We start from the raw sequence: 25,032 nt of genomic DNA, 5'->3' as shown, positions 1-25,032 counted from the left end.
GCAAAATATCCAATAGCACTATTAGAAAGGGAGAAGAGTTTCCTCCATGTCCTCAACAATATTTCTCTCTCAACTAACATTAAAGAAAACAGATTAGCTGGTGATTTATCTTACGGATTTTTTTTGTGGGCAGAAGATCGGTCACATTTGCCTGCAAAGGAATGGCTACATTTCAAAATGTACTTAGCTGGTGTAAAACATTTAGTGGGATATTCATATGATATGAAAGAAGCAATATACGTGCAAGTTCAGTCTCTTTTCCATCCCAAAAAAACTGTTGTTTGTAGGACTGGTCATGTGCAAGTTTAGTGCCTTTTTTTATTATTTCATTTTTGTTTATTTTTCTCAATATATTGATCATGGTTATTAGTAAATGCATAGTAAAATTAGGATGGTGATTATAAATCTTGTAAGACAGTTCCATGTTAAAATGAAAATGAAGTATGCTTGTCAGAGGTTTCTACAAAGCAATAGGTCATGAATTAAAGACCTGGACTGATCAAGTGGACATTTCCAAAGTCTTCAACAATGCTGTTTTAAAATTAGTGGAGTAAACATGTGATCTTAGTGTCTGCAGATCCACACTAATTGTAGAAAGTGTTGAGTTGAGGAGAGGAGAGAAGAAAAGAGAAGAAGTAACAAAAAATGAAAAATGAGCCAGGATAGAAAAAAACTGAACAGGCGTAGTTCACAGTTTCTTAAATTGCAGAATTAACAGATTATAATATGAAATAGAAATGTTTAGAAAATTAAAAGTGCAAATTTGAGTAACATTCGCATTGAATAGCAACCTTCAAGAAAAAGTACCATATCATTTTATGCACTTACATACCAAGTTACCGGTTTGAACATTTCATGCCAAACCAATAGCCTGCACTGAAATTTCTAAAGTTTGTGCATTAAGACTGATTTTTCTGTCATATAAACACAGAAATGAGGGTTTGGAGCAGATGAAAATGAGGGATGAGGAAGCTGAATCTCTAAACTAAACCTCTGCCTCTGCCCCTGCTACCAGGAAATCCCCTTCAATTAGCCCAACACTTGGAAATGACGTTAGAAGCGAGGCGGGTAACCCATCAGATGAGGGGTTGTTATATACCCAGGATCAGAAGTAAGAATCCTTCAATGAGCATTGTTGAAAAAGTACAAAGGCCAATACAGGATCCTGTCTCTATGTGGAGACTGTTTACCCAAATCACCATCTTGGTAAAGTCATTGTGAAAGAAAAGTCTTTGAAGCAATTCTTATTTTAATGGATCACCTCCATTTTGTTCAGGGATTTCTCTTCATGCAGTTATCCAGCTCAGCGTGCATAATAAAACTGATCAAGGAAAATAGGTCAGGCCCTCGATACTTCCCTAGCTGCCCTTCAGCAGGGAGCACATGCTGGAAGAGAAAGAGATATGGGCATTGTTTCAAATAACCATGTACCGGGTCAGGAACTGATTTGGCAATTTGCATTTCTATCCCCCTGATAAGGGGGTACTTTGAAGGTGACATTGGAAGTAAGGAGCAAAATCAATAGGCTCTTATGTCTCATCCTCTCTGTAACAACTTGTGCGAGAGACAGGGGTGCCAGTTTCCCTACAGGGCTATCTGGATTAGGAGTCCTTGCAGCAGTGGTAGGATTTCATTGGTAGAGTTCCACATCTCCTTTCTTCTGCTGTATCTATCACAATGTTTTTTTTTTAATAGAGAGAAAAATCTGGTCTTAGCACTCCAAATTCAGAGATCTCACTACAGAGTACTGATGACACCTCAAACTTGCATGTCAATGAAACAGAGCATCAATTTAGCTCCACTAAGCAACTGTGGAGTTCTGTTGCATTAAACATCTAAAACTGTCTGAAGAATTTCTAGCGTGCATCTTGACAATATACAGACTTCAGAATACTTCACAAAATTAATGCAGTTGAGCTCAAGAAACCATCGCTTCGTCACTTCCAGTAACACCCATTCTAGCACGAGTCATTTAAGTCTTTAAGCACTTGGAGATGTTTTAGGTTAAAAGGTGTTAATGTAAAATACTTGGGGCATTGAACATAAAAGTTGGCAAAGCATGTTGCAACTGCATTAGACTTTGGCTGGGCCACATTTGCAGTACTGTGCGCAGTTCTAACTGTCACACAATAGGAAGGTTATAGAGGCTTGAGAGGAGGAGAAGTAGTTTGCCAGGATTGGAGGACATTAGAAACAAGGTGAGGTTGGTCAAACTTGGATTATTTTTGCTAGGGTGTCAGAGGCTGAGGGGCAACCCAATAGAAGTATATAAAATTATGAGAAGCATGGATAGGGTGGATATTCGGGGTCTCTTTCTCAGGGTGGAAATGTCAAATGAGGAGGGGGGCATAGATTTAAGGTGAAAGGGGGAGAAGTTTAAAGGTTTTGTTTGAGGAAAACTTTGTTTTTACAGAGGGTAGTAGGTGCCTGGAATACGCGGCTAGGAGAGGTGGTAGAAACAGATGCTGCACAGTATGTTCTGTATACACACAAACTGTTGTTTATTTAGGCAGATGAATGCAGCCAACCTCCATGTGACTACTTGACACAGTGAATTCCTTGTCCTAATATCACTGCAAACCCATGAAATTTTAGATGATCAATACCATATTTAAAAATAACTGGAACAAGTGATAGCTAAATATTGTGATAGATACGTGGAGGTTTGGTGATGTTCAACATTAAATATATAGTATTTTGATATTTATTTACATTTTTAAATATAGATATTAATCATATGCACTGTCTCATGGGAGCTTTGTAATCAATTTTTTTTGGGGCAGCTCAATGGTTAGCACTGTTGACTCACACCACCAGGGAACCGCGTTCAATTCCAGCCTTGGGTGACTGTCAGTGTGGAGCTTGCACTTTCTCCCTGTGTCTGTGGAGGTTTCCTCCAGTTGCTCCAGTTTCCTCCCACATACCAAAGATGTGCAGGTTAGGTGGACTGACCATGCTAAATTGCTCATAGTGTCCAGGGATGTGCAGCCTAGGTGGATTAGCCATGGGAAATGCAAGGGTACAGGTATAGGGTAGGGGGTGGGTCTGGGTGGGATGCTTTTCAGAGGGTCGGTGTGAACTCGATGAGCTGAATAGCCTGTTTCCACACTGTAGGGATACTATGATATATTCTACCTCTCAAGTTTGTTAATGGAGATAATGAAGCAATAGCATAACATCAAGAAAATACCAACATTTTTCCATTACTTCATAAATATGCCAGATAAACAGTCAGATAATTTAGCAACAGTGGAAGAGTTAAGAGAGGTAGTGATGAGGTAAGCTGGGTGTCATTAGTTTACACGTGAAAATTAATGTTGTGATTTTAAATGATGTTGCTGAGATGCAGTACATAAATTAGAAATAACAGGAGGCCAAATATGGAGGCTTGGGGACATCTGATGTAATGGTGCAGGAACCTGAAGGAAAGCCAATGCAAATAATTTTGTGGCTACGATTAGTTAGATACGAATTGAATTCTTGGGAGGTGACAGCAATCAACTCAGCTAGACAAGAGTGGTATAATCAATGTGAAACAGGTTTCAGAAAGATGAAGAACAAGAAAGGAAAGTTTAGCTTGATCACAGCTACACATATTACTAATGACTTTGATAGGAGTTGTTTCTATATTTCAGAAGGGAAGAGAACCTGATTCGATGGATTCAATCCTGGAATTCCAGGAAAGAGGAAATCAGGTTTGGAAGGCAACAAGACATTTATTGACTTCAGACAGGAAAAGGGGATTGGAGATGAAACTGTAGTTTCCAAAGATGGTGGTTGGTTTTTGGAGGAGAGGATGATAAAATATTGCATGATAAACGTGCTTGTTGGCACATAACCTCAGCTACAAGCTAGCAGGAAGCTTCTGCTGGTACCCTCTGAAGTCAATTAAGGTTATATCTTGGTAGACAATGCTGCGAAGCAAGCTAGAATATAGTAATGAGCATTTTTCATTTGATGAATAGTTTCATATTAAACTCTATGTTCTATATTTGACATATGAAGACAGAATCCAGTTCATTGGGAGGGAAAGATTACCTTCAAAAGTGATCTAACTTCTGGAACCGAATAAAATTATCTGGAGTGAAATCTAATACAGAACACTGAACCACACTTCTCAAACGTACACTGTACTTTCTTAAATCTGTTTGGTTCATCAAGATATTCTATTTAAATTGTCAAATGCAGGTTCCTCTGTATTCTAGAGAAAATCACCAGTTTTGCACATGCTGGTGAACAGCTGACAAATTATCATCCAAATTGGACACACAATATTTAAAACATGTTGAATTTTAAATGCTCTTTTTTATTTAAATGTAAGAAGGCAGACACTATCCTGCACTGGAAATCCTGGACAGTAAACCAGTCTCACGTCACATTTCTGGCCAAAGCAGCTCATGAGGACTTGGATTAGACAGCTAGTGACAAATAAATGCAAATTGCACTGTATTTGGTCATCTAGGGCATCATGGTGGCCAGCAAATCATAAGCTATCCATTGGGACAGCAGGTATGCCTGGCCTGCTGTGTTCCCCCAGCTCCACACTGTGTTATCTCACGACTCTGAATGATAATAGTTGCTTTTAGGAGTTATATGGGAGCCAGTTACACGAAAGTGACATATTTATACATATATACCAGTGTTCAGTATACTCATTGATCTGATTTGCTCTTCTGGTATTGTCAACGATTTTGTTGTAGACCCGCGAGAGAGTCTCTCTCTCTCTCTCTCTTTTAAATGCATCACTCCATTAAAGAAATCGAAACACAAACTTCTGTCCTCAATAACCATCACCTTCTTGAGTCCTCGACTAAGTTGCTGTCATTTAAAACCCTGAGATCACCCTTAAAAATAGCCTAGTCAAAGACACGAATGGCATCCACCATACCAAATGGTCATTATATTTTCTTTCTAAGTTCCACTCCCCTGCAAATACTTTTGCACTACATTCCTATGACAAATCATTGCCCCCATCCATGTTCCCTGCTGGAATTCCTACAAGACAAGATGAGAATAGCAGTCAATTATTCTTTGATATCTTACATAATTGAACTCCCCACCAGACTCTCAATGAAGGAAGTTCATTTACACTGTTGGTACTTTTAAACACTTTCTTAACATCAGTTGAATTTTTTTAGCAAATGAAAAAAAGGACATTTAGCAAAGAATAAATAATGTGCACTCAATGTTTCAATAATGGGGACATCATTACTCACACCATACACATATAAACATTTTGGTTTAAAATTGCTCGAAGCTCCAAAGGTAAAGTTGCCATAGTCCTATCAGACTGCTGTCTCGTGAGAGAGAGTGAGACGGGACTGGTATTGATTCAACCTTAGGCAAGGGGAGAAGTTGAAAAGCAGAGTCCTACATGGTAACCACAGCCAGTGTGGGAACTGAACCCGCGATGTTGGTGTCAATCTGCATTTGCAAAGCAGCCATCCAGCCAACTGAACTAACTGTTCTATAGCATTAATGATGGATACAAAACCAAATCTGAATTAGTAATAACTGCAACCAGAAAGCCTACTTGTTTGTTTCACACCTTGTAGAAATCAAACAGGCTTCTCTATCACTGTCTACATAGCGAGCCATCCTAGACTAGCATTGTGTAACAATGTTGCTAACTAATTAGCAACATTGTGGTGCGAGATCCTTTGGGGAAGAGCGACCATAATAAGGTAGAATTCTTAATTAGACACAGTGACACAATCAAAACTGAAACTAGGGTCCTGAACTTAAAGAAAGCTAACTTTGATGGTATGAGGCGTGCACTGGATAGGACAAACTGGCCAAGGATACTTAAGGGGTCGACAGTGGTTATGCAATGGCAGATATTTACAGAACACATGGATGAACTTCAACAGTTGTACATTCCTGTCAGGCATAAGAGTAAAACAGGGAAGGTGGCTCAACCATGGCTAACAAGGGAAATCAGGAACAGTGTTAAAGCCAAAGAGGAGGTGTATAAATTGGCCAGAGAAAGCAGCAAACCCAAGGACTGGGAGAAATTTAAAATTCAGCAGAGGAGAACAAAGGGTTTAATTTGGAAAGGGAAAATAGAATATGAAAGTAAGCTTGCGGAAAACATAACAACTGACTGCAAAAGTTTCTATGGATATGTGAAGAGAAAAAGACTGGTGGAGACAAACGTAGGTCTCTTGCAGTTAGAATCAGGTGAATTCATATGAACAACAAAGAGATGGCAGACCAGTCGAACAAATACTTTGGATTTGTCTTCACTAAGGAGGATACAAATAATCTTCAGGAAATGCGAGGGGACCAAGGGTCGAGCACGAAAGAGGAACTGAAAGAAATCCTTATTAGTCAGGAAATGAAATTAGGGAAATTGATGGGATTAAAACCTGATAAGTCCCCAGAGTACTTAAGGAAGTGGCCCTAAAATAGTGGATGTATTGTTGATCATTTTCCAGCATTCTGTAGACTCTGGAAGAGTTTCAACGGACTGTACGGTAGCTAATATAACTTCACCCTCTAAACAAAAAAAAGAGGAAGAAAATGGGAAATTATAGCCTGACATCGGTGGTGGGGAAAATGCTGGATTTAATCATTAAGGATGTAATAACAGCATTTGAAAGTGGTGACACAATCGGTCCTAGTCAGCATGGATTCACTAAAGGGAAATCATGCTTAACAAATCTTCTGGAATTTTTTCAGAATGTGACCAGTAGTGTAGACAATGGTGAATCAGTAGATGTTGTGTATCTGGACTTCCAAAAGGCTTCTGACAAGGTTAGTAAGGAAAATTAAAGCTCATGGTATCGGAGGTAATGTATTGACAAGGATAGAGAATTGGTTGGCAGACAGGAAGCAGAGAGTTGCAGATGACACTAAGCTGGGTGGCAGTGTGTGCTGTGAGGAAGATGCCAAGATGCTGCAGGGTGACTTGAACAGACTGGCTGAGTGGGCGAATACTTGGCAAATGCAATATAATGTGGATAAATGTGAAGTTATCCACTTTGGTGGCAAAAACAGGAAGGCAGATTATTATCTGAATGGTGGTAGTTTAGGAAAAAAAGTGAGGTGCAACAAGACCTGGGTGTCACGGTGGAACAGTCGCAGAGGGTTGGCATGCAGGTGCAGCAGGCAGTGAGGAAAGTTAATGGCATGCTGGCCTTCATAGTGAGAGGATTTGAGTATAGGAGTAGGGATGCCTTGCTGCAGTTATACGGGGCAAAGGTGAGGCCACACCTAGAGCATTGCATGCAGTTTTGGTCTCCTAGTCTAAGGAGCGAGTCCGGTGAAGGTTTACCAGACTGATTCCCGGAATAGCAGGACTAACATATTAACAAAGACTGGATCGACTGCACTGACTGGACTAGTATTCACTGGAATTTAGAAGAATGCTCCCCAATGTTGGGGATGTCCAGAACAAAGGGTTGCAGTCTAAGAATAAGGCGTAAGCTATTCAAGACTGAGATGAGGAAGAATTTTTTTCATTCAGAGTCGTGAACCTGTAGAATTCTCTCCCACAAGAAGCTGTTGGGGCTAGTTCATTAGATATATTCAAGAGTGAGCTGGATGTGACCTTTGCAGCTAAAGGGATCAAGGGGTATGGGGAGAGCGTGGATATGGGATACTGAGATTGCATGATCAACCACGATTGTATTGAATGGTGGTGCAGGCTTGAAGGGCCAAATGGCCGACTCCTGCACCTATTTTCTGTGTTCCTATCACTTAAAACATACATAAATTGTAACATTCAGAGATCTATATGTGGCAGTGTTTGCATAACAAAAAAGGATGTAATTATCAAGTATTTTAAAGCAACGTATCTTCGTATCGGGGCTGGATGCACTAATATTATTCATACAAATGGAAATCCCCATCAATCCGTCCAGCTATACTTTTTTTTAAAAAGAAGGCAGTATTCCTCTATGGGAAAGCACCAAGTCTTGATCGCTTTCATTCTCTGTTACAATGCACGACAAAATTGGAAAGAGAGCTCACTGTATATGTTCCATATATTGTGGTGGTATTTAATATATGCTTTTCCATAGCACAGTGGAAGTCAAAATGTACAACACACTGTTCAGGGAAATCAGCGTAATGTTTGCACCATTGTTCAGGACCCCATGAAGACTGAAGAATATGCACACACTGGACAAAAATTCTATCAGCAACCTTTTAGAACATAGAACATAGAACATTACAGCACAGTACAGGCCCTTCGGCCCTCGATGTTGCGCCGACCTGTGAAACCAATCTGAAGCCCATCTAACCTAAACTATTCCATTATCATCCATATATGTTTATCCAATGACCATTTAAATGCCCTTAAAGTGGGCGAGTCTACTATTTTTGCATGCAGGGCATTCCACGCCCTTACTACTCTCTGAGTAAAGAACCTACTCTGACATCTGTCCTATATCTATCACCCCTCAATTTAAAGCTATGTCCCCTCGTGCTAGCCATCGCCATCCGAGGAAAAAGTCTCCCACTGTCCACCCTATCTAATCCTCTGATCATCTTGTATGTCTCTATCAAGTCACCTCTTAACCTTCTTCTCTCTGACGAAAACAGCCTCAAGACCCTCAGCCTTTCCTCATAAGACCTTCCCTCCATACCAGGCAACATCCTGGTAAATCTCCTCTGCACCCTTTCCAATGCTTCCACATCCTTCCTATAATGCGGTGACCAGAACTGTACGCAATACTCCAAGTGCAGCCGCACCAGAGTTTTGTACAGCTGCAACATGACCTCATGGCTCCGAAACTCAATCCGTCTACCAATAAAACCTAACATACTGTACGCCTTCTTAACAACGCTATCAACCTGGGTGGCAACTTTCAGTGATCTATGCACATGGACACCGAGATCTTTCTGCTCATCTTTCTGCCATTCTGTTCAAGGATACCTTTTAAAATTTTTGCATTTATTCAAAACAAAAATCCAAGACTTTTTTGTTCCCTTCAGGTATTTTTTGTATTTAAAACAAACTAACATTAGGGCACCTAGAATGACTGGTCCTCAAAGATCCAAAGGTTTCTTACACCTCACGTCATCAGTTGAAGAATAGCTCACAAAATGTCCTGCTGTGGTTCCCTGGAGTGGAATAGGGTCGAAGAGAGTCTAGAGTTATACAGTGCAGAGGATGCCCTTCAGCCATCAAGTTTGCACTGACACATGAAAAACATCAGACCTTCAACCTAGATAGTAGGAACTGCAGATGCTGGAGAATCCGAGACAACAAGGTGCAGGGCTGGATGAACACAGCAGGCCAAGCAGCATCATAGGAGCAGAGAGGCTGACGTTTCGGGCCTAGAATCTCCCCTCCCCACACTGCATCCCAAAACCAGTCCAGCTCGTCCCTGCCTCCCTAACCGGTTCTTCCTCCCACCTATCCCCTCCTCCCACCTCAAGCCGCACCTCCATCTCCTACCGACCAACCTCATCCCGCCCCCTTGACCTGTCCGTCCTCCCTGGACTAACCTATCCCCTTCCTAACTCCCTACCTACACTCACCTTTCCTGGCTCCATCCCCGCCTCTTCGACCTGTTTGTTTCCTCTCCACCTATCCTCTCCTCTATCCCTCTTCTATCCGCCTCCCCCTCTCTCCCTATTTATTTCAAAACCCCCTTCCCCTCCCCCTTTTCTGATGAAGGGTCTAGGCCCGAAACGTCAGCCTCTCTGCTCCTATGATGCTGCTTGGCCTGCTGTGTTCATCCAGCCCTGCACCTTGTTGTCTCAGACCTTCAACCTAATCCCAATTTAGTCTCTTATAGTTAAGATACAATTATTGCACATTAGCAATTAGATACAGGTTGTTACAGAGACTTTGAGAAGGACCAGATGTTTGGTCTTTTTCAAGATCCTGAGTTGTTCTGTCCACAGATCCACTGACCTACTGTGCCACCAATTCTAAATGAAGATGTATCGTACCCCTGAAAGCTTAAATATATATTTTAATTTCCCTGAGGTCTTTAGCATCTGTTTCTTTCTCAACAGTAAAAACTGATTCAAAATATTCATTTAATATCTCTCTCAAATCCTGAGGTTCAACACAAAGAAAATTTTCTTAAACACGTTTAACAAATTCTTCACCATCATAACCTTTAACACTATGGCAGTCCCAATCAATATTTGGAAAATTAAAATCACCTACTATTACAACCTATTCTTATTCTTACATTTATTTGAAATCTCTCCACATATTTGCTTCTCAATTTCCCAGACTACTGGGGGGCCTGTACTACAATCCCATCAAGATGATCATCCCTTTCTTATTTCTAATTTCAACCCATATATTTTCACTAAATGATCTCTCAGAAATAACTTTTCTAATTACAGTACTAATGTTTTCCTTGATCAAAAATGCTACACCCCCTCCTCTCGCCTCTCTTTCTATCCTTCCTGTAACATGTAAAACCTAGAAGATTGAGCTGCTAGTCCTGTCCTTCCCTCGCCAAGTTTTTGTAATATCGATGACATCCCAGTCCCATGTTCCCATACATGCCTGGAGTTTATCAGTACAGTATATTCATTAAAAAATCATCAATATAGCCAGACTATCTGCATAACTAATGTTCTTCACCTTTGGAAGCATTTTTGTAAATCTCTCCACTGTACTCTTGAATTCCTTCTCCGTGTTCAAGATACAACGCTCCAGCTGGTACCAAACTAATGTTTCATGAAGGTTTACCAGATCTTCCTTGTTTGTACTCTAGTTTTATTTACAAATAACTTGTAAAGCTGTATAACAACCTACCCTGCCACCTTCAAATATTTGGCACATACCATGTCCTGCTGCTTCCGCAAACCTTGAGAACTGTATCCTTTATTGTATATCATCTCTCCTTATTCTCCCTACAAACATACCACTTCAGTCTTCTTTGCATTAAATTTCATCCACTAAATTTTATCCACTATCTGTCTGATCATTCCACCAACAATGTGCTCTAGTAGTCATCAATATCTTCCTCTTAGTTTATAATACTTTTAGGTTTGGCATCATCTTCAAATTATGTCCTGCACACCCAAAAGTAGAGCACGAGTATACATCAAGCAGCAGCCCAGGATAAACATTTCTCTGATTCAAACTAAAGCTGTTCACCATTCCAGTTTGCTGTCACTCAGCCAACTTTGTGTCGCAATATTTCATAGGATTTAAATATGCCACCACTTTCACTGTGCCACAAAAAGCCCCAATACTTAAAAGCTTTAACTTGTAACGTATTTCCTATGTAATAGAGATACTCAGTCATTTAATCAAACTCCTCCAATCACTACTTTCATCGAGACAGCTTTACCCATCAGCACTTCATATTCATGTTTTACACCTGAACATCCCTTCCTCATTTAGAAGTTTTGAATATGTAACTGCATTGCTTCCTCGTAATTCAAATTAGCACAGGACAAAAATTCACCTGGACACTGCAATTGATGAACTTTACTATGAAGATGCCAAGCATTTTTCACACCATTATTATTTAGGATTAGGTGCTTGTTTTTGACCAGCACAGATGTGATGGGCCAAAGGGCCTTTTTCTGTGCCGTAGACCTCTATGACTATTACACTTCACTAAAATTCCAGTAGCGATGCACAACTGGCCCCAAATATAGGTTTTTAAATAATAATTTCTAAGTAGTAACAAGATTCAGAGGAGCATATGTGCACAACGCTACAAGAACCACTTAAAGTCTTCTTTTATCTTGAAACTAAATTCATCTACAGGGAAGGGGAGAAACAAACTAGGTGTTGGAGAAGGCAGCCAGAAAGGAACATTAGTCCCTTTAAATGCAGAAACAGGGCAAATCATTTTTGGGAATGAGGAAATGGCAGAGCAGTTGAACAAATATTGTGTGTCTGTCTTCATAATAGAAGACGCAAATTACATAGCAGAGATACACAGCACCCAAGGAACTAATAGTTATTTTAGGTTCCTTCAAACTATGAGCAAAAAAGATTACAAAAATGTAATGGTTTGAAAGCTGACTAACCGCCAGGACCTGCTAGCCTGCATTCCAGGGTTCTAAAAGGAGCTGCTGGGAAAGTGAATGCATTGGTATAATTTTCAAAATTCCCTAGATTCTAGAATGGGCCCAGCAGAGTATAAATTGCCAATCCTAACTCTGCTATTCAAAAAAAGGAGAGAAAACAGGACCTTACAGACCAATTAACCTGACATTAGTTGTTAGGAAAATTCTAGATTCTTTTATAAAGTCTTAACAATGCATTTATAAACTTTTCATAAGACCAGACACAGTTAGCATGATTTTATGAAAAGGAAATAGGGTTTGACAACTTTAACATTTTTTGAGGTTGTAATTAGAGGGTTAATACAGGGGAGCCTGTTGATTTACACTTACTTGAATTTTCAAAATCCATCCAAAATAAGATGCCACACACAGGGTAATAAGGTATTTACAGTTCTGGGAGCAATATATTAGCTTGGATTTAATAGGCAGAAAGCAAAACATAGGGATAAATGGGACATTTTTAAGTTAGCAGACCACATCTATTGGAGAATCTCGAAGATGACTACCACAGGTATTTTCATTTATATTAATGATTTATGCAAGGAGTCCAAAAGTAATGTATTCAAGTTTGCTGAAGGTACAAAGTTAAATAGGAATCTAAAAATGCGAGGACACCCGGATGGGCATGTGAATAGTAAGGGTTTAAAGGTATATGGGCCAAATGCTGGCAAATGGGACTAGGTCAGATTAGGAGGTCTGGTTGGCACAGACGAGTTAGACGGAAGGGTCTGTTTCCGTCCTGTATGACTATGACATAAGGAGGCTGCAAAATGATAGAAACAGCTAAATGACTGAGTATGAAGTTGGCAGATTGAGTATAAACTGGGGAAGTTGGAAGCTATTCACTTCAGTAGAAAAACGGAATATTTTTAAAAGGTGTGAGACGCTCATCAAATGCTGACATTCAGAGAGATGTGGGTGTGCTTGTACAAGGAAAATTAAAAGTTAGTATGGAGGTACAGCAAGCGATGAAGGCAAAAGGTATGATGGTCACTATTCTTGAACTGCAGTCTTGAAGTCTTGCTGAGCTTGTATAAGATGAGACCACACTTGAAGTACAAGGTGCAGTTTTAATCTCAACATCTAAGGAAAGGATAGAAAGCAGTACAGTGAATATTCACCAGATTCTTCTCCCGGAAGAAGAGATTTGCCCGTTGACAAGAGGCTACATAAAGTGAGCCTATGCTTTCTGGAATTTAGAAGAACAAGAAGTGATCTCACTGAAACATCCGAGAGAGTTTGACATGGTAGGCACAGAGAAGTTGCTTTTCACAGCTGGCAGTCTCAAAATTAGAGGGGCAGAGCCTTGGGATAAGGGGTCGATCATTTATGACCAAGGTAAGTTTTCTGACATTGAGTGTTTTGAATTCCCTCCACCCTAAGATTTCATATGCTCCATAATGAACTGTATTCAAGGCTAATCTCTAAGAAAATCGAGGTACATGTAGTGTGGGAGTAAAGTATAGTTGAGGCAGATTAGCCATGGCTGTAGCGAATGGCAGAGCAGGCTCTAAGGGTCATATGGTCGACTTCTGATCTTATTTCTTCAGCCACAATGCTCTGAAGTTCCTCAGCAAGTGAAGTGATGATATAAATACAGAACCATTGAGTTATTTGGCAAGTCCCATATTTATACATTTTATAAAGTCAGTGTCACAACTTAACTATTTCCTACACCAGTCGTTTTATTTCAGGCATCTTTGCTTGTGGCATATGACAATCATTGAAAGTTGCGCAGAAGTTTGAGAAAATTGTTAAAAAGGTGTAAAAGACCCTGAGCTTTACAAATAGAGGCATGAAGTACAAAGCATGCAGATTATTTATGGAATATATTTATAAAAAAAATAGCTCTGCCCTAGCTGGAGTATTGTGTTTAATTCTGGGCATACCATTTCAGGAAGGAATGAAAGGCTTTAACAAAACAAAAAAAAAAGAGTCCAGTAAAGAATACTGAACGTGGTCCCTGGGACTTTAGTTAGGTGGACTAATTGAGAAGCTGAAGATGTTCCCCTTACTGCTGAGAAGGTTGACAGGAGATTTAGTTACAGCATTCAAAACAAATTAGTGTGTATACAGTAGATAGACAGAAATTCTTTCAATTGGCTGAAAGATCAAGAACCAGAAGACGCCAATTTAAAATGAGTGACAAAAAAGCCAATGGCAACATAGGGAAGAACTTTCTTACATAGTGTGTGATTAGGACTTAGAAGATAATTCCTGAAAACATGTTGGAGACCAATTCAATTACCCCTTTTAAAATGAATCTGGATAAGCACCTGGAGAGAAAACATTTTCATATTCTGGTGAAGGGGCAAAAGAGTGAAACCAGCTGAGTTGCTATAAAATTTGTAAAATTTTTTTTATCTAAATGTTATTTTTATCCAAAGAACAACTGTATAATTGCCAAGTACCTAAGCAGTATGGGTGTGTGCATAATTTGCCAGGCGCTTCAGGAATGTTCTTTAAAAGTAAGCCTTGTTAAAGAACTGTTAAACTTCACAGCCTGTGACTGAAAGATTATCTAAAGCAGATTTTAAGATCTCCTACCATGCTTTACCAAAATTCAGTTGCACTTGTTTTCTCATTTTATTGATGACTGATGTTCATAATTCAGAGAAACGTCAAAAACATGAAAGTGTAATTAACTAACTAATCTAATCTTTCCATTATGATCAAAATAAACATTTCAGGCTGTTTGCAACTAGTTCACTGCTTTGAACTAGACTGTGTTCTTAAGGGGCTGTTATAGTGCAGTGGTAGTATCCCTACCTCTAAGCCAGGAGTCCCAGGTTTAAGTCCCACCTACTCCAGAGGTGTGTAATAACATCCCTGAACAAGTTGTTTAGAAAGTGTCTAGAGCATGTTCTGATAAGACATTGACATTAGAATGAAACTAATTTTAAAGTGAGGAACTGAAAAGATCTAAGTTTAAAATGAAAGTTACTTTCACATATTAATGCTTATTTACTGGTACATTAGTCAATCCAGACTAAACCTTGGAAAGCCATATTCTCAAATCTTACACAAGACAACCAAGTGGAAGAAATAAGTTGCATCTTTTGACAAACAGGTTAAAAAGTCTGTGTTAAGTATCCATTAAATTTTATGTTATTGTTCAGTCAAAATTTGCTATGATCCAAATAGCAGCAGCGAAAACAATAACGTGTTTTGATAAACAAACTGCTTGTCATTTCAAACTCCAGAAGACAAAAAAAACTTGGTTACAAATATTTAACAGAACTGTACTGTGGGCAGTTTCCACATTAGTATATTTCCTTCCTCTCCTCCTGAAGGTATTGATGTTGCCTCCCTGGCCAGTTAGTTTAGATTGTTAGGGCATGATGATAATAATGCCAAGGTTGTGGGTTCAAACACCATACCGGTCAATCCTGCTGGCTTCCAACTGAGATCTTGTGACCATCATGGCGGCACAGTGGTTAGCACTGCTACCTCACTTATCTAAAGATAAATCCAGATTTCAAGACTTAAATTGTCTCACTTAGTCTTTTTTTAAAATTATTAACAGTCATGAGTAAATTTGAAATTTGACTGTTAACTGGGTGGACTTTGGTCTTTTCTTGGTAGAATTCTTTCCTTTAAGCTTTCTTTGTTTTCTGTTCTTTTCTCCAGAGAGAGAGAGAGAGAGAGAGAGAGACGGGGACAAAAAAATGAGATAGAGAGATGGAAGTTTTCAGTTTCCATGCTGTGGATGATTCTTCTTGCTGACTGGCATTTACAGGGTTTTAACAATCTGCAATTCAACCCGAGAGCTGGTGTCATGCAGAATTTCCTCAACTCAAAAAAAAGACTCAGTGCTGCTCAGCCACAAACTCGCTCACTAAATACGTCAAAAAGCAACATCGTATTGCACAGTTCAAAATTACACAGCACTTGATTTTTAAGTTGAAAAACTCTCATAACAATTCAATTATATACCTGTCCAACCTTCATAAAACATAAATAAGACTCCACTCTCCTCAGTTAGATCTACTGCGTTGAAAGGTGGAATTGATCTTTTCTAACTCAGATGCCTATGATAGAAGGCTTTTATTGCATCACTTTATGATGCAACCCAAAAGGTGTGCCAATTTATGCCACCTCCCATCTTTCTTTGACCAACCCTATCCACAAACTCTTCTATTCTTTCCTTCCCTTATGTGTTTATCCAGCTTCCTCTCAAATGCATCTAACATATTCACCTCAACTTTTTTGCGGTACAGAGTTCCTCCTAAGATGAAAAGTAATTCTAACAATTCTTTAAATGAAGAAGTTTCTCCAGATCTCTGAACTGGAATTATTGGTGATTCTTATTTTAAGGCACCTAGCTGTGCAGTTCCACAGAAAAGTGGAAAGATTTTCTCTACATCGACCATTTCAAAACATAAATATATTGCATATATTCATATAGAGCCATGATTTATACAAAAAAATCCAGTAAATAACAGCTTTTTAGATGGCCGTACATTTGCATGACTATAACCTCACATATTTGAAAGTCATTTAATTGGAGTCAGCCTGTCTAGAGAATTCCAGAGACAACTACCTTTGGAGTGTGAATAGCCCATCACCTAAACCATTTACAAAGCTTCCAAACAGCCAGTTGGGTACTCAAGTAGGTAGGCACCAAGCCTTAGATGAGATCACCTCAGAGACTGAACACTGGGAGAAAGAAAGTCATCCACCCAGAATCTAATCATGGAGACCATGCGCCTGGAAGCCATGATCGCATTTTAGTAATTGGTCAGTTAGAAAGGGATGGTCATGCAACAAGCCAGCTAACCATTTTGTGTTTAAGAAACTACTTTTCTCCAGGCCACACAGAGCAGAAGAGACGCTGAAGTGCGACTCCTAAGTGGGGCAATCTCTCCCTCTCTGTCCAACCTCTATGTTTAAACAATCTGCTGTTCATTTGCCCATATACCACAGGCAGTGATTTAAGAACCAACCTGGTAGCTGCTGATGCCACAAGAACAGAGAATTTATTTTCCCTGTCCATATTTTCCAATGCACAAGATTTGTGCCAAACCATCTTTTTTTTTTAATTGTCTTGTTCATCAATGAATATCTGTGTATGCTTGATGTTTTAAAAGGAGTAAAGCTTAAAGTCACATAATAGGAAATCAGTAATCTGTCTTTTTCTATTTGTTGACGAATTAGTGCATTTACAACAGTTATTTTCCAATTAATGATGAAACCCAGCACGAATTGTTTTTGTCCTGAGTAGCAGTCAGGCAAATTGATCATTTCAGTGCGTTGTTTAGGTAGTATAATCTTGTGATGGCTTATGGAATAGTGGACCTTGGTTATTGGCACACTCTTCCCAATTGAGCTGTAACAGCAGCTTCTCGGACATTGGTCCAGATGTTTAAATTCAATGGTAACCTTGTTCAAAATTACCCACTTGTCTGTTGCTGATATTTTTTGGCCAAGATTTGGCCTGGCCTGTCCTAATACAATCATCAGAAAACCGGGGAGAAGTCCACTCAGTGCAGTATTTCAGGACTTAAAAATCTCAAAGACAATTTGACAGTGACTGAGGAAAAGTGAGCGTGTGAGGCAAACGAAGGGCTGGTGTGGAAGGTGGGTAGGTAATGGGGTGGCATGCAGATTGGGTCAGGTGGGTAGATGCCAGGCAAGTGGATGAGTGCTTAGAGTCTGTCAGAAGGTTGAATTGGAGGAGCATTGTCTGGGTTAGTGGTGGGAGCCAGTTATTTATAGCAGGGATAGGTCCAGGTCACGTTTGGCAGATTGAGCCCAGGCTGGACCAGGGTGTTGGTCGGATCAAGTTGTGTCAAGTCAATTTTGGGGAATGGCAAGTGTTTATGCAACCTTTGGAGAGACCTACACATGGATGGCTCAGGAGTGAGATTTTTTATTTAGGTCAGAAGATTGAAAGCTGTCTGCTGGACCACTCAAAGTCTCACAGATATATAATAGAAAGGTTGTAATGATAGGTGATTTAAAGGTTTAGATGGTGAAGAATTTGTTAAATGTGTTCAAGAAAATTTTCTTCATCAATATCTAAAATGTTTCTTCTAGTGAAAGAGCAAAATTTGACCTTCTCTTGGGTAATAAGGCAGGGCAAATGACTGAAGTGATAGTGGGGGAACACTTTGGGTCTAGTGATCATTATTCCATGTGTTTTAAAATAGTAATGGAAAAGAAAAAGCCTTCCATAAAAATTTAAGTCTTTAATTCGACTAAGGCAGATTTTAATGGTAGGAGACAAGAACTTCCAAAAATTGACCGGAGCAAACTGTTTGCAGGAAAAGGGAAGTCTGATAAGAGGGAGGCTTTCACAAGTGTGGTAAAGAGAGTTCAGAGTCATTGCGTTCCAATCAGAGTGAAAGGTAAGGCCCAAAGGATTAGAGAACAACAGATGAATAAAGATATTGAGGTTCCAGTCAAGAATAAAAAAGAATCTTATATTAGATGTAGACAACAAGGTTCAAATGAATCTCTTGAAGAGTATAAAGTGTGTACAGGCATTCTTAAGAGGGGGATCAGGTCAGCAAATAGAGGATATGAGATAGCCTTGGAAAATAAGGTAATATTAAATGAATATTTTGCATCAGCTTTTATTGTGGAGAAAGAAACGGAGGCTAAAGAATTGAGGGAAATAAATATTGATGTTTTGAAAACAGTTCACATGGCAACAGCAGAGGAGATCTTAGAAAATATAAAGGTGGATAAATCTCCAGTACCTGATCTAGTGTATCTCGGGTCACTGTGGGAAGTTAGGGAGAAAACTGCGGACACCCTCGCAAAAATATTAGTATCATCTATAACTATGGGTGAAATGCCAGATGACTGGAGAGGGGCTAATGTTGTGCCTTTGTTTAAGAAGGGCTGTAAGGAGAAGACTGGGAACTATACACTGGTAAGTCTGACTTCGGTGGTGGGTAAGTTGTTGAAAGTGATTCTGAAATTCAGGATTTATATGTATTTTGGAGAGTAAGGTACAATTAGGGATAGTCAATCTGTATTTTTTTATGAGGGAAATCGTGTCTCACGAATTAATTGAGTTTTTTGAGGAAGTAACCAAGAAGATTGATAAGGGCAGAGTGGTAGACATTGCTTAGCTGGACTCTAGTAAAGCCATTGACAAGGTTCCACCTGGTAGGGTGGAACTAATTACTAGTTCCACTACTAGGTAGACTAATTACTAAAGTTAGATGACACGGGATTCAGGGTGAGCTTGCCAATTGGATACAAAAATAGCTTAACGGCAGAAGACAGAGTGATGGTGGAGGGTTGCTTTTCAGACTGGAGGCCTGTGACCTGCGCCGTTCCACAGGGATCAGTACGGGGTCCACGTTTGTTCGCCATTTATATAAATGATTTACATGAGAATATAGAAGGCATAGTTAGTAAGTTTGCAGATGACCCCAAAACTGGTGGCTTAGTCAACAGTGAAGAAGACTAAGATTACAAAGAGATCTTGATTAGTTAGGTCAATGGGCTGAAGACTGGCAGATGGAGTTTAATCTGGATAAATGAGAGATATTGCACTTTAGTAAAATAAACAAGGACAGCATTTTACAATTAAAAGGGAGGCCTTGAGGAGTGTTGTAGAACAGACAGGATTCAGGTACATAACTCTTTTAAGTTTGCAACACATGTAGATAGGGTGGTTAAGAAGGCATTTAGCAGGCTTGCCGTCATTGCTCAGACCTTTGAGGAATTGTGACATTATGTTGAGGTTGTATAGGAAATTGGTGAAGTCTCTTCTGGCATACCATGTCCAGTTCTCATTACCCTGTTATAGAAAGGATATTATTAAGCTAGAGAGGGTTCAGAAGAGATTTACCAGGATGTTGCTGGGAATGGAGGGTTTGCATTATAAGGAAAGTTGGGATAGGCTGGGACTTTATTCATTCAGAGGTCGGAGGTTGAGGGGTGACCTTGTAGAGATTTATAAAATTAGGAGGGATAAGGTAAGGTGAATGGCAAGTATCTTTTCCCTGGGGTAGGGGATTTCAAGGTCAAGGGGCATATTTCTAAGGTGAGAGGAGAAAGATTTAAAAAAGACATGAGGGGCATTTTTTTATTAAAAGAGTGGTTTGTGTACGGAATGAACTTCCAGAGGAAGTGGTGGATGTGGGCACAGTTATATTTAAAAGACATTTAGATAAGTTCACGAATAAGAAATGTTTGGAAGGACATGGGCCTGGTTTAGTTTGAGATTATGGTCGGCATGGTCTGGTTGGACCAAAGGGTCTGTTTCTGTGCTGTATGACTCTATTATCTTTACTTGTTAAGATAGAAAATGCGGTATATGCGACAACATTGCATCAGAAAATTATAGAATCCAGCAGAAAATCAAAACCAAAATTGACACCTATTAATTTTACAATAGTGTTTCCTAAATGAGATGTCTAAATCAAGAGCAATAAACTAATGTTTCATTTCTTAACACAAATACAGTACTGCAAGATCTCAGCTTTTCAGTCAACCTTGCACTCAACAAGAAAATCAAATGCATTATTCAGATTTAACTCAAAAGTACTCAGAACCAGGTAGAAGTATTTGTCTCAGCAGTTCTCAAACCTAGAATGAGTTTACGAATATACAGCAAACCCGCTGTGAAATTATTGAGAAATAACTTGGAACAAAGTGATCCCGCAATCCCCACATTAACGTTATCAGAGACTAAGCATACAGAGTCACTGCCTTCAAGAACACAATCTTATCGGTAAACAAATCATCCATTAACATTATTAAAAAATCATGTGACAAATCCCTGCCAAATTACTTCACTGGCTCGATAAACTCACATCTGTTTGATCTGTTTTGGGAATGCTTGATACAAGATCTGGTTTTGGGTGAAAAAGTAATTCTGAAAGTCTAGAAAAGATATTCGGTAGAAGGGGGAAAAACTGCAACAGTGCAATATCCTAATGCCTGTATGCAACGGAAACAAAACCTGTTACAGACACCACAGATGTAATTGATCAAATGAAGTACCAAGCCCAGGGCGTCCCACTGGAGATAAACTCGAGAAAACAAGATCGAAGAGGAAGTGACTGGAAACAGACGAGTGAGTCACCGACCTGACAGCTGGAACCCTGCGCCTGTCCCTGTGCTCCTCCCCCGGCTCTATCGCGTGATCAGATCGGCGTTGTCCTCGGCGGCAGCAACAGCAGCAACATACTAGAGGCCAAGAGGGCAGGACAGGGCCGACCTGGAGCCCACACTGCCAACTACTCGGCTAAAGCTCCGACACATCACAACCTTCACTGCGACCTCTTCGCCAACACCCCCGGAAGTGATAGCGGGCCCTGCAGTCACCATGGAAACCGGGCCTAGTCCACCGAGGGCAGCAGCACATACTGATCTCAGCGACAAAGGGGCTGAACAGACGCGTAAAAAGGCAGAGACACATTTGCATTCGTTTTCTTCAACTTTCGAGTTCGACACCCAGTATTTTATTCGTTTATATTTCCTCTCGAAATACTTGCGATTATAAAATGATATTTTATCAAGAACAGCGTCAAAGCGACTGGACGTAGAAAGGGGGCACTGTATTAATGGGAGATGTGATATCTAAACAATTAATTGTACATCTTAATAGGATATTTTCATTGGCGATCTACAGAGCTGATATGATATGGCTCCTTTTGGACATGCTCGGTAAGAAGACAATTGGCAGATCCTTCAATTCAACTCGTTCATGCCAACCAAGATTCCCAAAACTAAACTAGTCCCATTTGCCCATATTTGCTCCATGTCTCTCTAATCCTTTGCTATTCTTGTACCTGTCCAAATGTCTTTTCAATGTTGTAACTGTACCTGCATCTACCACTTCCTCAGGAAGTTCATTCTGCATATGAGCCACCCTCTGTGTGATGCGTGACCTGAAGGGGAACTTGTGATATTCCCATGCCTGCTGTTCTCCTTCCAGGTCATTCATGTCACAGGTTTGGAAAATATTGTCAAAAGTGGCTTAATGCAGTGCATCTTGCAGATGGTGCACACACTGCTGCTACTCTGCAGTGGTGTTGAAGGAGCCTTGGGAGTTTTCATCTAGTATTACTCATTGGTCCATGCATTAGTCGCTTTTGCTGAAATAATAACTTTGGAAGCTGGAAATCTGAAGCAAAAACTGAAATTGCTGGACAAACTCAGCGGGTCTGGCAGCATCTGTGGAGTGAAAGCAGAGTTAATGTTCTGAGTCCAGTAACCCTCCTTCAGAACTCCTCATTCCATTACCCTGCCACTTCCTCTTTTCATTGGCATTTCTTTTTAATCCCCCAAAAATCCATTTTTGCCCTCTTACTGCCATTCATTTTCTTCCTTGCAATGCCATCATTTGGTTGCTAATGGATTGGTCGGTAATCTGGTTTCTGCATCATTGCTGCACCAGGATGCTTGCTGCTGGATCTCAAAGCTGCAATTCCACCACAGACAGGAAAAGACCCTTTTCAGAGTATGTTAGCAGTCAGTAATGAGGGGAAAGTTGGTTTGCATCTCCTTTGGGCACTGATCCCTCAGCATGACATAAACAAAATCCTTCCCAAACAATATCCTGAGCTCAGATATATTTTATTTCATGCTTTCAGCTGCGAGACAAAAGTTTCCTGTATTTTCACTTTTTTTCTGACACTATTGCTTTACATTTCTTGCATATGTGTCCCTACCTTGTAGATCCTGCTGCCCTCCATCATAGTAATACTTCTCCCTTTTCTAAAGTGTGAAGGCTGCAGTGCCATAGAGTAACCTACCAGGCCTCAGTCCTGTGACAACAGCCACACTTTTCCCATTCCCCCCCTTCTCCTTTAGTTTCTGTGGATCAACCTAACAGAATGGTCATAGCCCTGATATCACCAGATAGCCCTGAGCAAGATGTACCTAAACAACCCCCATTAGCAATATGGGTGGACAGATCGATATGGAGACAACGGATTGACTGGCCCCACCCCCTTGGACTGTAGATGCTTGGACCAACTTACTGATAAAACCCCGACTGGACGCCTGACTGTGACCAATGCCCTAAACTGGTATGGGAGGCTGACCTTGATTTAATGTGCTGGGACTGACGGGCACCTCCATGGTCTTCATTTAGACTACTCCCCTAAGTTTGGATGTATGGCTACCTGCCTGCTGAACATGCAATGTGTTTGCCACGTAAGCTGTTGGCACATGGACATCTGCAATTTTACAAGATGGTTGCCCCTTAAACTGAGGACTGCTCCCAGCGAGTATAGTTGCCTGTTTTTGTGACTGCACGAATTGGCATGGCAAGGCAAGGCAGGAGTGTTGTGAGAATGCAGGTAGCTGCTAAGCGAATGAGCACCAGGAGAGCAATGAGCAGCCCTGAGATGCAGCTGAGCCCCAACTTCAACCTTTCACTGCTAGTTGCCAGTGCACCTGCAATGCCAGTCTGTGCTTCCAAACCTTACTGCCGATGCATCAGAGAGGTGCCAGGACAGCTCTGATGGGTTGACAGATGCTGGATGCCAATGCCTGTGGACAAGGGGTGTACTTAGCTGATGCCCATGTATTGTGCCCTGGGCTTTAGTTTGTTCATAGGCAACATGGATGTCATTCAGAAAAAGTAGTGAGCTGAATCCACCAGGTGCTCACTCTAATTTCCTTGTCAAGTTGTCCTGACATCAACTTTATTTAACTAATTCTGTAATTTGGGTCACTGTATACTAATGAGGTGAGTTGTGGCATTAACAAGGTGTTTAACAAGCATTAATCCTTGTCAAATGGCAATTTACTACAACTGAGCAAGAATTTGTCACACCACTTATGGAAAGCCTAAAAGATAATGTGAATTGCTCCCAACATCAGGATGGGCCTCACCAACTTGTCACCCAATACTGCCACACATCTTACCCTAGCCACCATTGCTCAAACCTCTAGAAGATTCCATCCAACATAACTGAAAAGTTGATTTATTTTTATTTTAAGCATGCCAACTGTTATCCCAGCTACAATCATTTCATTTAGCACATAAGGTGTGAGATAGTCAATCACATCAATGCCACAGCAACAATGATAAAATGTCAGACTTACTTGCACTGTAGTAGAGTCCATGTCATGTTGATTCTTGGATTGTCCTTCGTATAGTTTGCCAAAAAAAAGCACATGATAAACCACAAGAATGAATTCCCAATTGACTAGATTCTTCAAACAATTAACAGAACTCACCTGGATTGCTGGTCAATAAATTGACAGTATATAGTCCCAAACTTATGTACATTAATTTAAAGGATGGCAATAAGATGCTTTGAGCCCACAATTTCCCAACTTGTATGTCTTAAGTGTCTCTCTTTTCCTGGTGTTCAAATGTGAAATTAACCCTTAATAGTTCATTGGTCAGTTTAACATTTAGCAGATTTGTCAATGGTGATTTATTCTGAGATTCAGTTTTCACTTTTCAGTCATTTTTGAGCATTATAAGAGACAGCACCTAAATTCAATGTAATTACTGGCATGCAGTACCATTTAAGTCTGCTACACATGCATTTTTAAGTGGAATTTGGATCAAAAACATAAGCACATTTGGGAGGCTTTTCTCTTTCCATAATTAAAAAATAAAACCATCTTCGATTCATTGAATATGTGAATATGTTTATACTTTTTCTTTTCTTTTGCTCTTGTGCTTTATACTTTAGGTATGTTAATCAGAGGCTGATTGGGAACACAAATTTTACGTAAATTATACTTGCTGACACATCAATGTCATCTTTGTACCATTAAATAAATTGCAGGTTTGAAGACGCAAAATTAGTGCTCACAGAAACCGCTACTATCCGTGGTCTGAGAGATAGTAGGAACTGCAGATGCTGGAGAATCTGAGACATTTCTGAAGAAGGGTCTAGGCCCGAAACATCAGCCTTCCTGCTCCTCTGATGCTTCTTGGCCTGCTGTGTTCATCCAGCTCTACACCTTGTTATCTCATTATCTGTGGTCTAATGTTTTTCAGCATTATTATTTTAACAGTTCCTCAGGTCCTTTCAATTTTCTATCCAGTTTTTATTTGACAATGCTGGGTAGTGCAGAATCATTCCAGGGCTA

The 25,032-nt window shown here is 40.0% G+C and overlaps 1 protein-coding gene across 7 annotated transcripts in view; it reads right to left on the bottom strand.

Annotated features, from left to right (window-relative positions):
• Positions 1–24,568, bottom strand: part of clcn5b (chloride channel, voltage-sensitive 5b) — a 127,661-nt gene extending 103,093 nt beyond the window's left edge. For 2 of the 7 annotated variants that reach the window (XM_048605026.1, XM_048605029.1), the window contains exon 1: positions 21,057–24,568. The gene's annotated coding sequence lies outside the window, so the exon portion shown is untranslated. Of the gene's footprint in view, positions 1–15,939; positions 15,959–20,780; positions 20,900–20,970 lie in introns of those variants that run through there. The other 5 variants (XM_048605032.1, XM_048605034.1, XM_048605030.1 and 2 more) reach the window with 4 other exon arrangements.
• Between the last annotated feature and the right edge of the window lie 464 nt (positions 24,569–25,032).

The sequence above is a fragment of the Rhincodon typus genome, chromosome 14, assembly GCF_021869965.1.
Source record: "Rhincodon typus isolate 14 chromosome 14, sRhiTyp1.1, whole genome shotgun sequence".
NCBI classification, from domain to species: domain Eukaryota; kingdom Metazoa; phylum Chordata; class Chondrichthyes; order Orectolobiformes; family Rhincodontidae; genus Rhincodon; species Rhincodon typus.
Note: the sequence above shows the minus strand (reverse complement) of the source record. Positions and strands in the feature narration are given on the sequence as shown.